The sequence below is a fragment of the Drosophila subpulchrella genome, unplaced genomic scaffold (genome assembly GCF_014743375.2).
Source record: "Drosophila subpulchrella strain 33 F10 #4 breed RU33 unplaced genomic scaffold, RU_Dsub_v1.1 Primary Assembly Seq44, whole genome shotgun sequence".
NCBI lineage: Eukaryota > Metazoa > Arthropoda > Insecta > Diptera > Drosophilidae > Drosophila > Drosophila subpulchrella.
The window spans coordinates 1,327,062-1,339,533 of record NW_023665655.1 but is presented as its reverse complement, the minus strand read 5'-3'; the positions used below and the strand labels follow the sequence as shown (position 1 = coordinate 1,339,533).

The window sequence follows — 12,472 nt, the reverse complement described above, 5'->3', positions numbered from 1 at the left end:
AACGGAAGAGCAGTATTCTAAATTAGGACGGACAAGGGAGGTAAATAATAATTTGGTTGTGTATGGATCATCAAATTCTTTAGACCAACCCAAAGAACAATCATAGCTTTATTTACAGTAGAGGTTATGTGGTAGTCAAATTCAAGTTTAGGATCTAGGAGAACACCTAAATGGTTTACTGAGTATATTCGGTCCAAGGACATGTTCTGAAGAGAGTAACTCATGAACGTTGGCGTACCCCTATAAAAAGTCATAACGTTGCATTTAAGATAGTTTAAACTTAAAAGGTTGTACTGATACCATTCCTGGAATCTATTAATGTCTGACTGCAAGCAGAAACCAGACTCAATATTATTATATGAAAAACAAAGCTTAACATCATCAGCATACATTAGTACACGAGAGTGAGTTACTATAGAAGGAAGATCATTTATAAACAGAGTAAACAGCAAAGGGCCTAAATGACTGCCCTTAGGCACTCCAGATGTCACGTTGATCATCTTGGAAACAGCGTTTTTGAATAAAACCCTCTGAGATTTACCATTCAAATAACTTGAAATCCAAGTTAACAGATTATTCGGAAACCCGAGCTGATCTAATTTGAATAAAAGAAGAAAGTGGTTTACAGAGTCAAAGGCTTTACTAAAATCTGTATATATAACGTCTGTCTGCATTTTTTGGTTAAACCCATCTATTACAAAAGATGTCAATTCGAGCAGGTTAGTGGTGGTCGATCTTCGCTTAACAAAACCATGTTGACACGGCGATAATAAAGAGGAGCACAAATGTTGCAACTGAGAGGTAATAATGCGTTCAAATATTTTAGGAATTGCAGACAATTTGGAGATTCCTCTATAGTTCTGAACATTAACCTTCGCACCCTTTTTGTGGAGTGGAATAATAAAAGGAAAAACAGATGATGAGATAGACAAAAGAAAAAGTTTAAGAATGGGTTTACAAATAGTTCGGGCACAAAACTTAAGAACACACCCAGGGACTCCATCTGGCCCCGGAGAATAGGTTGGCGTTATAGTTTCTAAATCACTTAAGAGAGAACTTTCGGTCATTACAGGAGAAAAAATACAATTTTCCCTGTTTAAGTGATTAGGGTAGCTAGAATTAGACCAAGAAACAGAACTATAAGTAGATTGGAAGAATTCAGCAAATAAATCTGCAATTTCGGGATCCGTAGATGCCTCAATAGAGTTTAATCGTACAGATGATGGCAAGGCTGAAGACTTTCGCTTAGCATTGACAAAGTTATAAAACTGCCTTGGATCCTTTGAAAATTCAAATTTACATCGGTTCAAATACATGGAATAGCAATGACTGTTAAGTACATTAAAATTAGTACGAGCCACCACATATCTTGAAAAATCGGATGGCCTACCCGACTTTTTGTACTTTTTATAGAAGTTTGTTTTTAGGTTTCTAAGTCTTTGCAACTGATTGGTAAACCAAGGAGGCCTGTCTAACTTAGGAGCAAAACTATCAGGAACACATTCACAGAAAAAAGAGTTTAGGACACTATAAAATAGTTCCGTAGCACTTTCAATATCCAAGCAATTATATAAATTTGTCCAGTTATATTGTGAAATCAAGGTATTGAGCTTACTAAAGTCACATTTACGAAAGCATCTAGTTTTAGTTGGTGAAAGAGAAGGAGAGAAGGTGTCAACGCAGGGAAGACAAATTGTAAGTTCTAATGTGGGATGATACCGGTCTTCTGGCATAACTAGTGGGTCAATTCTAGATACCGTGACTTCAGACGAATCTAAAGCAAATACAAGATCTAATTGTCTGTTTAGAGAATTACGTATAAAGCTAACTTGCTGTAATGATAGTTCTAACAGACCGTCAACGAATTCATGGTCAGATAAGGGGGTAGAGACAAGTGAGTCAGTGGAAAGGGACCAAGAAATGTTAGGGAGATTTAAATCACCCAAAACAATCAAAAGATCCCTTTCGGAAAGATGAGATAAAACAGTTTTTATTGCAGACAAATGTTGCTTATAAATTGTTAAGTCGGATCCAGGTGGAATATAAGAACAAGTTACATAAATAGAAAAAGATTTCAAAGAAACTTTAACACCAACGAATTCTATTTCATTGGGATTAAGAAAGTATATCCTTTCCGATGTTAAAGTAGAGGTAACGGCAACCAGCACCCCACCCCCCCTACGAGGAGAGCGATCAGTTCTATACGTACGAAAATTTTTGGGCAGAACTTCAGAGTCTGATATCTCCGGTTTCAGCCAAGTCTCAGTAAAGGCCAGAATGTCTTTCGAAAAGGCAGAGGAGTCAGCATAAAGCTTAGGTAGCTTCATATTAAGTCCCCTAACATTTTGATAGGCCAAAAATAAACTGCTCAGTTTTTTGGCGCAGGTACTGTCGTGGAAGGCCTATTATTAGTTCTCCGTCTGTTTGGAACAAATTCTTTAATGACCAATTCATCATTAAGCCAAAAACTTTTAGAATTTAGTACATTAAATACTTCCGGAGGAGCAGATATTTTAAAGGAAGATATCCTACGAACATATGGAAATTTAAACTCCTCCACTGTGATGTTTTGAGATGGGAATTCCTGTTGTATAAATTCCAAAACATCTGCAGATGTGGTTTCAGGTGTTAAACGAGACACAAATAATTGCTTCCTATATGGAACAACCGAGAGGCTCTTTCTTCCACCACCAGCAATCTGAACATCGTTCGTCTGATTATCGAGACTAGGGACTCCTATAGAGCTAACTTCCACCGTAGGCACAGAAAGCTGCGTAAGGTTTGAAACGGTAGGCTGACTAGCAGAAACAGGGACTCCAGAGCTTTTGGTACCTATGGGTACTGCTGTCAGAGAAGCTTTAGGTCCCCCAGCCCCAGTGGATGCCGACATTGCTGCCGTTACCGATCGGGTAAAAACATTAGAAGCTAAGTTGGGATTTGGAACTGATGCCTTTACTTGAAGAGATTTTGAAGGAGCAGTCTTCTTGCGTTTAGGTGACCCTACTGACATTTTTTTATTATCAAGGTCAACCTTAAACTCTTTAAAATCAGCAACTACGCTCATGAGTTTATCGAACAGTTTCATAAAACGATCATTGGTCAGCGCAACATAGCCATCCAAATCACGATCTATTTCCACGCATGAGGCACAAGTCCACGAAAAACCAACACGCAGATCAATATAATCTTTTACTCTGCCAATAAGTCCAGTACATTTTGGGTGTATGACTATGTTGCAGAGACGACAGTAAATAAAAACGTCATTAGGTGACGATCCAAACTGACAATCCTTTTTGCTACAAAAAAAAGCCATTTTTAATTAAGAAAAAAAGTTATTAATAAAACCAAAGAATCAAAAGAATTATAAATACCTCACTTAATTTGACACTGGGATCAAACAAATAAAAATGTAGACACACAAGAACACAAAAGTATAAGAGCGCGTAAAGACTTCGAGAGCGAGAGAGCGCAACAGAGTGGCTGTCGACTGAGCGTGGCTTGCGAAACACAAACAAAATATACACGACAACAGTTTAGACGACAAGAAACGGGAGAGAGATTACAAGAAGGTTATGGGAAACAACAACAAAAGCTATTGAAACCAAAGCACCACAGCGTACAGAAGTTACAATAACAAAATGCACGGGCTAAACACAGAGTTTGGTTTTGTTAAAAATTCTACAATAAAATAGACAATTAAACATCAACAGACGATTTAAAACACAAGCACGGCTGGTTATGAAGGACTAAGTCACAAAACAAGGCACCAGTATCACAGATATTAATGACAAATTGACAAAAATCACAGAGCACAAGATAAACACAACCGGTCACAAGCGACGCTAAATCGATAGTGAATATAAATATAACATAAAAGAGATCATTTTGTGTTTCAGATACGTTTTCAGTGTGATCATAATAATAAGTACACTTCATGTGTTGCTAAGAAAAAAAATTTTAGTTTCCATTTTGTACTATTTTTTTTAGGTAAATTAGTATTTCCTTACTTAGTATCCAGTGTATCCACCTCTATTTTTGGCCTTTACTGCTATTCTTTTTGGCATACTTTTAATAGGAGCCTGGCAGGTCTCTACTGGTGTCTCATACCACAGTTTTTGGACACCTTCCCATAATTTTTGTTTATTTGAAAATGAATGCTTCGTCGATTTTTTTTTTTTTTAAGTCTTCCCACAAGTTTTCAATGGGGTTAAGGTCGGGGGATTGGCTTGGCCACTTCAGAACGTCAACTTTTTGGTCCTCGAAAAATTTAAATAACAGCCTTGATGTGTGTTTTGGATTATTATCTTGCTGAAATACCCAACGTAATGGCATATTTTCCTCAGCATACGGTACCATAACTGTTTCCAATATGGATTTGTACTCTTCAGCATTCATTTTGTTCGTAGTCTGATAAATTGGACCTACGCCGTACCAGGACAAGCAACCCCATACCATTATATTGCCACCTCCATGTTTGACTGTTTTTTTTGTAAACCGTGGATGGAATTCCTTTCCGTTAGGGCGTCGAAACTTTCACAGTCATTTCAAAACAAATTTTTCTTGGTTTCATCGCTCAATAATATGTTTCACTATTTTTTCTCCCCGGTGCATCCTACCCGGTCTTTGTGGTCCCTTGCAAAAGTTTGCCTCATGGTGATATTTTTTTTGCGCATAAGTGGGACTTTTCTGGCAATTCTTCCTGGTAGGTTGGCATCTTGTAGTCGTCTTCGAATAGTTGGAGCACAAACTGAATTCCCAATTTCGGCTGCAATAGCCTTCGATGACTTAAATTGGTCCTTTTTGCTCAAAGTTACTATGTAGTGGTCAAGGGTTTTTGTTGTTTTCAGTGGCCTTCCACGGGTTTCCTGTCTTGGTTTTCTTTCTAATGCATTTTTAACAAAATTATGAGACCATTAATTTTCAAATAAACAAAAATTATGGGAAGGTGTCCAAAAACTGTGGTATGAGACACCAGTAGAGACCTGCCAGGCTCCTATTAAAAGTATGCCAAAATGAATAGCAGTAGTGGCCAAAAATAGAGGTGGATACACTGAATACTAAGTAAGGAAATACTAATTGAGCTAAAAAAAATAATACAAAATGGAAACTAAAATTTTTTTTCTTACCAACACATGAAGTGTACATATTATTATGATCACACTGAAAACGTATCTCAAACACAATATGATCTCTTTTATGTTATATTATTATCCTATGTTACAGTTAAGTTTATTTTATTGAAAACAAATAGTTTAAGATCCAATGAGAACAAATATTAAGTTTGAAACAATGAATATATCTTTATTTTGTTACCTTCAAGTCAGAGTTGATGTGTGTACCTATTAATATGATCAGGTGTGTATACCAAATCTCATGTAAGCTTAAAATCTTTGAACTATTTTGATAAAAAATCATGAAAAAGTGATTGATGCATAGATGTTTGCTTTTTCAAAACATCACTGTTTAGTTTTGACTATCGATGTTTTTGGGGCCATCGCAGTTCAATGAAGGAAAACATATAAATTTCAATGGCCGCGTATAGCAGATCAACATGATAACTGATGAGTCTCTCAACTCCACTACAAAATTCAAGATTTTAACAATTACTTTATAAGCAAAAGTTTTTTAATTAAAATTACATTGGTAAAAAAGCATCGGCTACCACCGCAACTGTACCATTGCGCATAGCAATCGTAGACATGTAAAAATCCAAATCCAAAGCGTACGCTTCATTTTTACTAATCATGAGCAAAGACTTTTTGCATATGTATAACATTAAATTTCGTAATGCTCTAGCTTACGGTCCTCACCCCCGAAATTCGCGAAAAAATTATCCTCGACGGACCGTGAATTCTTAAGAATTTACATGAAGAAATAAAGGCGCGGTCTGCCATTGTTCTCTTGTAATCGAATTTCAAAATTACGTTTCGGTAAAAAATAAAGTAGCCTTTCCACTATTTGCTATACAAAATATATTGGCATTTTAATGATTGTTTATAAAAATCATGTACAGTGGATCACATTAATATTCGGGTTTTTTTTTCAACTTCAAACGCGAATAAAATGTGTAAGACTAAGAAGGGAAATTTTGTTATTTTTGGTATATTGAAGCTTTTAATGTTACCTTTTCATGGATATATATATTTTAATACTTTATTTGATATTTAACGAAAAAACATACATAAACCAAAAAAACTATATTTGCGTTACTTTAATATTCGGTATTTTTCGAAAGTCGTATAAAAAAGCCCTGTGGCAACTAAAAATGGCCAAAGGTGGCGCAATTAATGTGTTTCCCCGAAAAGCCGCAAAAGTAAGAATTCGTCCCTGGAGCAGCGAAAACTTGTCCTCCAGTTGCATCTAGAGGGCAAAACTTACAAGGAAACTGCCGATATCCTGGAAATGAAGCCAAATACGGTCGGTGACATCGTCCGCAGATTCAAAAATGAGGGAAGAGTGGAGTCAATATAGCAGCAAGGACAACCAAAAAACTAACTGATCGCGAAGAAGCGGAAAGAGTCCGAAAGGTTAAGAAAAATCCTCGAGAAAGTGCACCCGAATTGAAGGCCGAACTCTTTGCCGACCACGGGAAGACCGTTTCAGCGCAAACCGTTCGTCGTACGGCAGAGTCGCTCGAAAGAAGCCTTTGCTGGCTGAGCGCAACCGGAAACTGAGGGAAAATTTCGCCAAGGAGTACGCCAAAAAGGACCAAAGCTGGTGGGACGATGTAATTTTCTTGGACGAGAGCAAGTTTAACCTTTTCGGCAGTGATGGCAAAACTATGGCAAACCTAATACCGAGCTCCAGAAACAACACCTTAAAAAAAAAAAAAATCGACGAAGCATTCATTTTCAAATAAACAAAAATTATGGGAAGGTGTCCAAAAACTGTGGTATGAGACACCAGTAGAGACCTGCCAGGCTCCTATTAAAAGTATGCCAAAATGAATAGCAGTAGTGGCCAAAAATAGAGGTGGATACACTGAATACTAAGTAAGGAAATACTAATTGAGCTAAAAAAAATAATACAAAATGGAAACTAAAATTTTTTTTCTTACCAACACATGAAGTGTACATATTATTATGATCACACTGAAAACGTATCTCAAACACAATATGATCTCTTTTATGTTATATTATTATCCTATGTTACAGTTAAGTTTATTTTATTGAAAACAAATAGTTTAAGATCCAATGAGAACAAATATTAAGTTTGAAACAATGAATATATCTTTATTTTGTTACCTTCAAGTCAGAGTTGATGTGTGTACCTATTAATATGATCAGGTGTGTATACCAAATCTCATGTAAGCTTAAAATCTTTGAACTATTTTGATAAAAAAATAATGAAAAAGTGATTGATGCATAGATGTTTGCTTTTTCAAAACATCACTGTTTAGTTTTGACTATCGATGTTTTTGGGGCCATCGCAGTTCAATGAAGGAAAACATATAAATTTCAATGGCCGCGTATAGCAGATCAACATGATAACTGATGAGTCTCTCAACTCCACTACAAAATTCAAGATTTTAACAATTACTTTATAAGCAAAAGTTTTTTAATTAAAATTACATTGGTAAAAAAGCATCGGCTACCACCGCAACTGTACCATTGCGCATAGCAATCGTAGACATGTAAAAATCCAAATCCAAAGCGTACGCTTCATTTTTACTAATCATGAGCAAAGACTTTTTGCATATGTATAACATTAAATTTCGTAATGCTCTAGCTTACGGTCCTCACCCCCGAAATTCGCGAAAAAATTATCCTCGACGGACCGTGAATTCTTAAGAATTTACATGAAGAAATAAAGGCGCGGTCTGCCATTGTTCTCTTGTAATCGAATTTCAAAATTACGTTTCGGTAAAAAATAAAGTAGCCTTTCCACTATTTGCTATACAAAATATATTGGCATTTTAATGATTGTTTATAAAAATCATGTACAGTGGATCACATTAATATTCGGGTTTTTTTTTCAACTTCAAACGCGAATAAAATGTGTAAGACTAAGAAGGGAAATTTTGTTATTTTTGGTATATTGAAGCTTTTAATGTTACCTTTTCATGGATATATATATTTTAATACTTTATTTGATATTTAACGAAAAAACATACATAAACCAAAAAAACTATATTTGCGTTACTTTAATATTCGGTATTTTTCGAAAGTCGTATAAAAAAGCCCTGTGGCAACTAAAAATGGCCAAAGGTGGCGCAATTAATGTGTTTCCCCGAAAAGCCGCAAAAGTAAGAATTCGTCCCTGGAGCAGCGAAAACTTGTCCTCCAGTTGCATCTAGAGGGCAAAACTTACAAGGAAACTGCCGATATCCTGGAAATGAAGCCAAATACGGTCGGTGACATCGTCCGCAGATTCAAAAATGAGGGAAGAGTGGAGTCAATATAGCAGCAAGGACAACCAAAAAACTAACTGATCGCGAAGAAGCGGAAAGAGTCCGAAAGGTTAAGAAAAATCCTCGAGAAAGTGCACCCGAATTGAAGGCCGAACTCTTTGCCGACCACGGGAAGACCGTTTCAGCGCAAACCGTTCGTCGTACGGCAGAGTCGCTCGAAAGAAGCCTTTGCTGGCTGAGCGCAACCGGAAACTGAGGGAAAATTTCGCCAAGGAGTACGCCAAAAAGGACCAAAGCTGGTGGGACGATGTAATTTTCTTGGACGAGAGCAAGTTTAACCTTTTCGGCAGTGATGGCAAAACTATGGCAAACCTAATACCGAGCTCCAGAAACAACACCTAAGACCAACAGTAAAACACGGCGGAGGAAGTGTTATGATTTGGGGATGCATTTCTACAAAAGGAGTGGGAAATCTAGTGTTTATAGATGGTATAATGAAAACCAGGACCAGTACCTTAAAATTTTAGAAGAAAATTTGAAGTAGTCGGCAGAGAAAATGAGCATTGGCAACACCTTTAAGTTGTATCAGGACACGACCCGAAGCACAAGGCCTATAAAGTAAGGTCCTGGTTGTTGTACAACTGCCCAAAAGTCTTGGAAACGCCTCCCCAATCACCTGATCTCAATCCAATTGAGAATCTCTTGAGTGAGTTGGACCGCCGTGTTCACACCTATATCGTCCATATCGGCCTTAAAAGAACGGCTTCAAGAAGAGTGGGTTAATATTGGGTCGGAATACACCAAAAAAATTATAGCCACTATACCAAAACGACTTAATGATACCCTACGAAATAATGGCTATCATACCAAATATTAAATTAGGTGTTATTTCTTAGAGAAAAAAAAGTTTTTAGTAGTTTTTAGAAAAAACCGAATATTAAAGTAACGCAAAATGGTGAGTTTTTTTTTGTTTATGTATGTTTTTATTTTTTTTAAATATCCATAAGATATGTACCTCGATGAATTGGTAATAAAAAAAGCTTTAATTTTTATACCCGTTACACGTAGAGTAAAAGGGTGTACTAGATTCGTCGGAAAGTATGTAACAGGCAGAAGGAAGCGTTTCCGACCCCATAAAGTATATATATTCTTGATCAGGATCACTAGCCGAGTCGATCAAGCCATTTCCGTCTGTCCGTCCGGATGAACGCTGAGATTTCGCGTGGAGATTCCTAAGCTTCTTACGCAGCGCAAGTTTTTTTCAGCAGAGTGCCACGCCCACTCTACCGCCCAAAACTGTGGCTCCTACAGTTTTGATGCTAGAATAAAAATTTTAGCGGAACTGTATTCTTCTCATCAATACCTATCGATTGACCCAAAAAAAAGTTAGCCACGCCCATAAACTTCAAAAAATCGTAAATATGAACGAGGATATCTCGGAAAATATCAAAGATAGAGAAATGGAATTTCAGATTTAGATTCCGTAGGCTTGAGCGCAGCGCAAGTTTGTTACGCGAATATGCCACGCCCACTCTAACGCCCACAAACCGCCCAAGCCTGTGGCGCCCACAATTTTCATGCTAGATAAAAAACTAACTGAAATGTGTTGGTCTCGTCAATACCTATCGATTGATCCAAAAAAAAACTTTGTCACGCCCACTCTAACGCCCACAACGCTTAAATCTGTCTACCGCCGGTAGGTGGCGCATTTAAATCTCGCTTTGCTGCTTGCCTATCTCCATTTTCCTTTGGTCCCTTTAGCTGAGTAACGGGTATCTGATAGTCGAGGTACTCGACTATAGCGTTCTTCCTTGTTCATTTTAAGATTGTTTGTTATTATTTGATTTCAACATTTTATTCGCGTTTGGGATCCACTGTAGGTTTTTGAATTTTTGTAACGCAACTATAAAATGTCTCTGTGCGAGTCGTGCAACGTTACTTTCGGGAGTTTTCTTCCTGAAGAAACACAAATCCCACACCACATTAACTCAGGGCATCTTCACAGCGATAGCCAATTTATGCAATCCAGAGATAAAATTATTTGATGTAAGTTTAGAAAAAGAAAACTATAAATTCTTGAACGTAAAAATTAATAAAAATAGTCCAAACAAATTAGGCATAAAATTAAAAAAAAAATCGCTTTGAAAAGTTGGTCATCGATGGTCACGCGAATTCTTAAGGAATCGCGGTCCATCGAGGATATTTAATTCGCGGCTGTGGGAACTGGCCTGCTACAAAAACAATTACAAATTTTTGTCACATATTTTAGAATGCTTATTATTTTGACAAGGGATAAAAAGACCTTATGTCAAAAAAAAGGCTACGTTATTTTTATAGCAAAACACGTAACTTTGAAATTCGATTACAAGAGAGCCATGGCAGACCGCGCCTTCATTTCTTCATGTAATTTCTTAAGAATAAGCGGTCCGTCGAGGAACTAGAGTAATACTTTAAATTTAAATAGAAATGGTTTCTGTACCTCTATCAGCCATGGATCTCTTGCAATTGAATATCAAGGTTCCCAGTTTTGCTATAAAATTCAGGTACCTTTTTATACCCTTGCAGAGGGTATATTGATTTCAGTCAGAAGTTTGCAACGCAGTGAAGGAGACGTTTCCGACCCCATAAAGTATATATATTCTTGATCAGCATGACTAGACGAGTCGATCTAGCCATGTCCGTCTGTCCGTCTGTCCGTCTGTCCGTCTGTCCGTCTGTCCGTCTGTCCGTCCGTTTCTACGCAAACTAGTCTCTCAGTTTTAAAGCTATCCGGCTGAAACTTTCCCAAAAGTCTTATATCTTTTACAGGTAGTATATAAGTCGGAACCAGCCGGATCGGACAACTATATCTTATAGCTCCCATAGGAATAATCGGACAAAAAAATGAAAAAAAATTATATCTTTGGTGTTTCTTAGCATATAAACTCTTAAGCTTGGAAATAACAATTTTTAAATAATTTTGAATTTTGAATTAAATTTTATCGAAATCGGACGACTATATCATATAGCTGCCATAGGAACGATCGGAAAATTTGTGGAAAAATAATATGAAAAAAATTATATCTTCGGTGTTTTTCAACATATAACCTCCAACGCTTGGAAATAACATTTTTTAATTAGTTCTGAATTTCGAATTAAATTTTATCAAAATCGGACGACTATGTCATATAGCTGCCATAGGAACGATCGCAAAATTGGTAGGAAAATAATATGAAACAAATTATAGCTTCGGTGTTTTTTAACATATAACCTCCTACGCTTGGAAATAACATTTTTTAATTAGTTCTGAGTTTCGAATTTAATTTTATCAAAATCGGACGACTATATCATATAGCTGCCATAGGAACGATCGGAAAATTGGTAGGAAAATAATATGAAACAAATTATAGCTTCGGTGTTTTTTGACATATTATCTTATACTATTGGGAATATCATTTTTTGTGTTTTTAAATTTAATAATTATAGCTGCAAGGGTATATAAGCTTCGGCTTGCCGAAGCTAACTTCCTTTCTTGTTTTTTTTAATTCCCTTAAAGGAATGTCCAACAAAATACCTAAGTGCAGGGTCCTTACGCCTGTCGATAGTCTTTAGTTTAGCCGAACCTCAATGTTACTAATATGATGAAAGCCTGCACAAATTTAACAAAAAAGTGATGCACGATTTTTAGTTGGTCTCTGAAAAGGATTTGCCGATTTTACCACTCAAATCGGGGAAAAACTGAATTTAAAACGCTACCAGACAGATTTAATATTTTCAATTTTTTTTTTTTATCTTGTTTTTCAGGGTGCTTAAAGGTTAAATTTGAAATTGTTTTCAAGCAATTGGAGAGACAATAGTTTAGAGATCAAAAATTCGATGTGTTTCAGGACAAGGCTGCCCTATAAATGTTAAAAATCCTGTCCTGAGTCCCAGCTTTAACCCCAGTTGCAAATCTATTGGCTCTGTTGCAAAGGACAGACGACACGCCAATGAAAAAATGCAAGTATTGGGGAAGAAAATCCTAAATTTCAATGATAAAAAATGTCCTTAGACGTCAGTTTCGGGTCGGATGAAGATCATGTGTACTAAGGGACTGCACTAAGAATAATAATATAAGTCAAATAATTTTTTGTATTTGCCTAG

At 36.5% G+C, this 12,472-nt stretch overlaps 1 protein-coding gene across 1 annotated transcript in view; it reads right to left on the bottom strand.

Moving 5' to 3' along the window:
* The window catches only part of LOC119562389 (protein RCC2 homolog), a 32,839-nt gene that overhangs the window by 19,483 nt on the left and 884 nt on the right, over nucleotides 1-12,472 (bottom strand). The gene's annotated exons all lie outside the window — the stretch shown is intronic.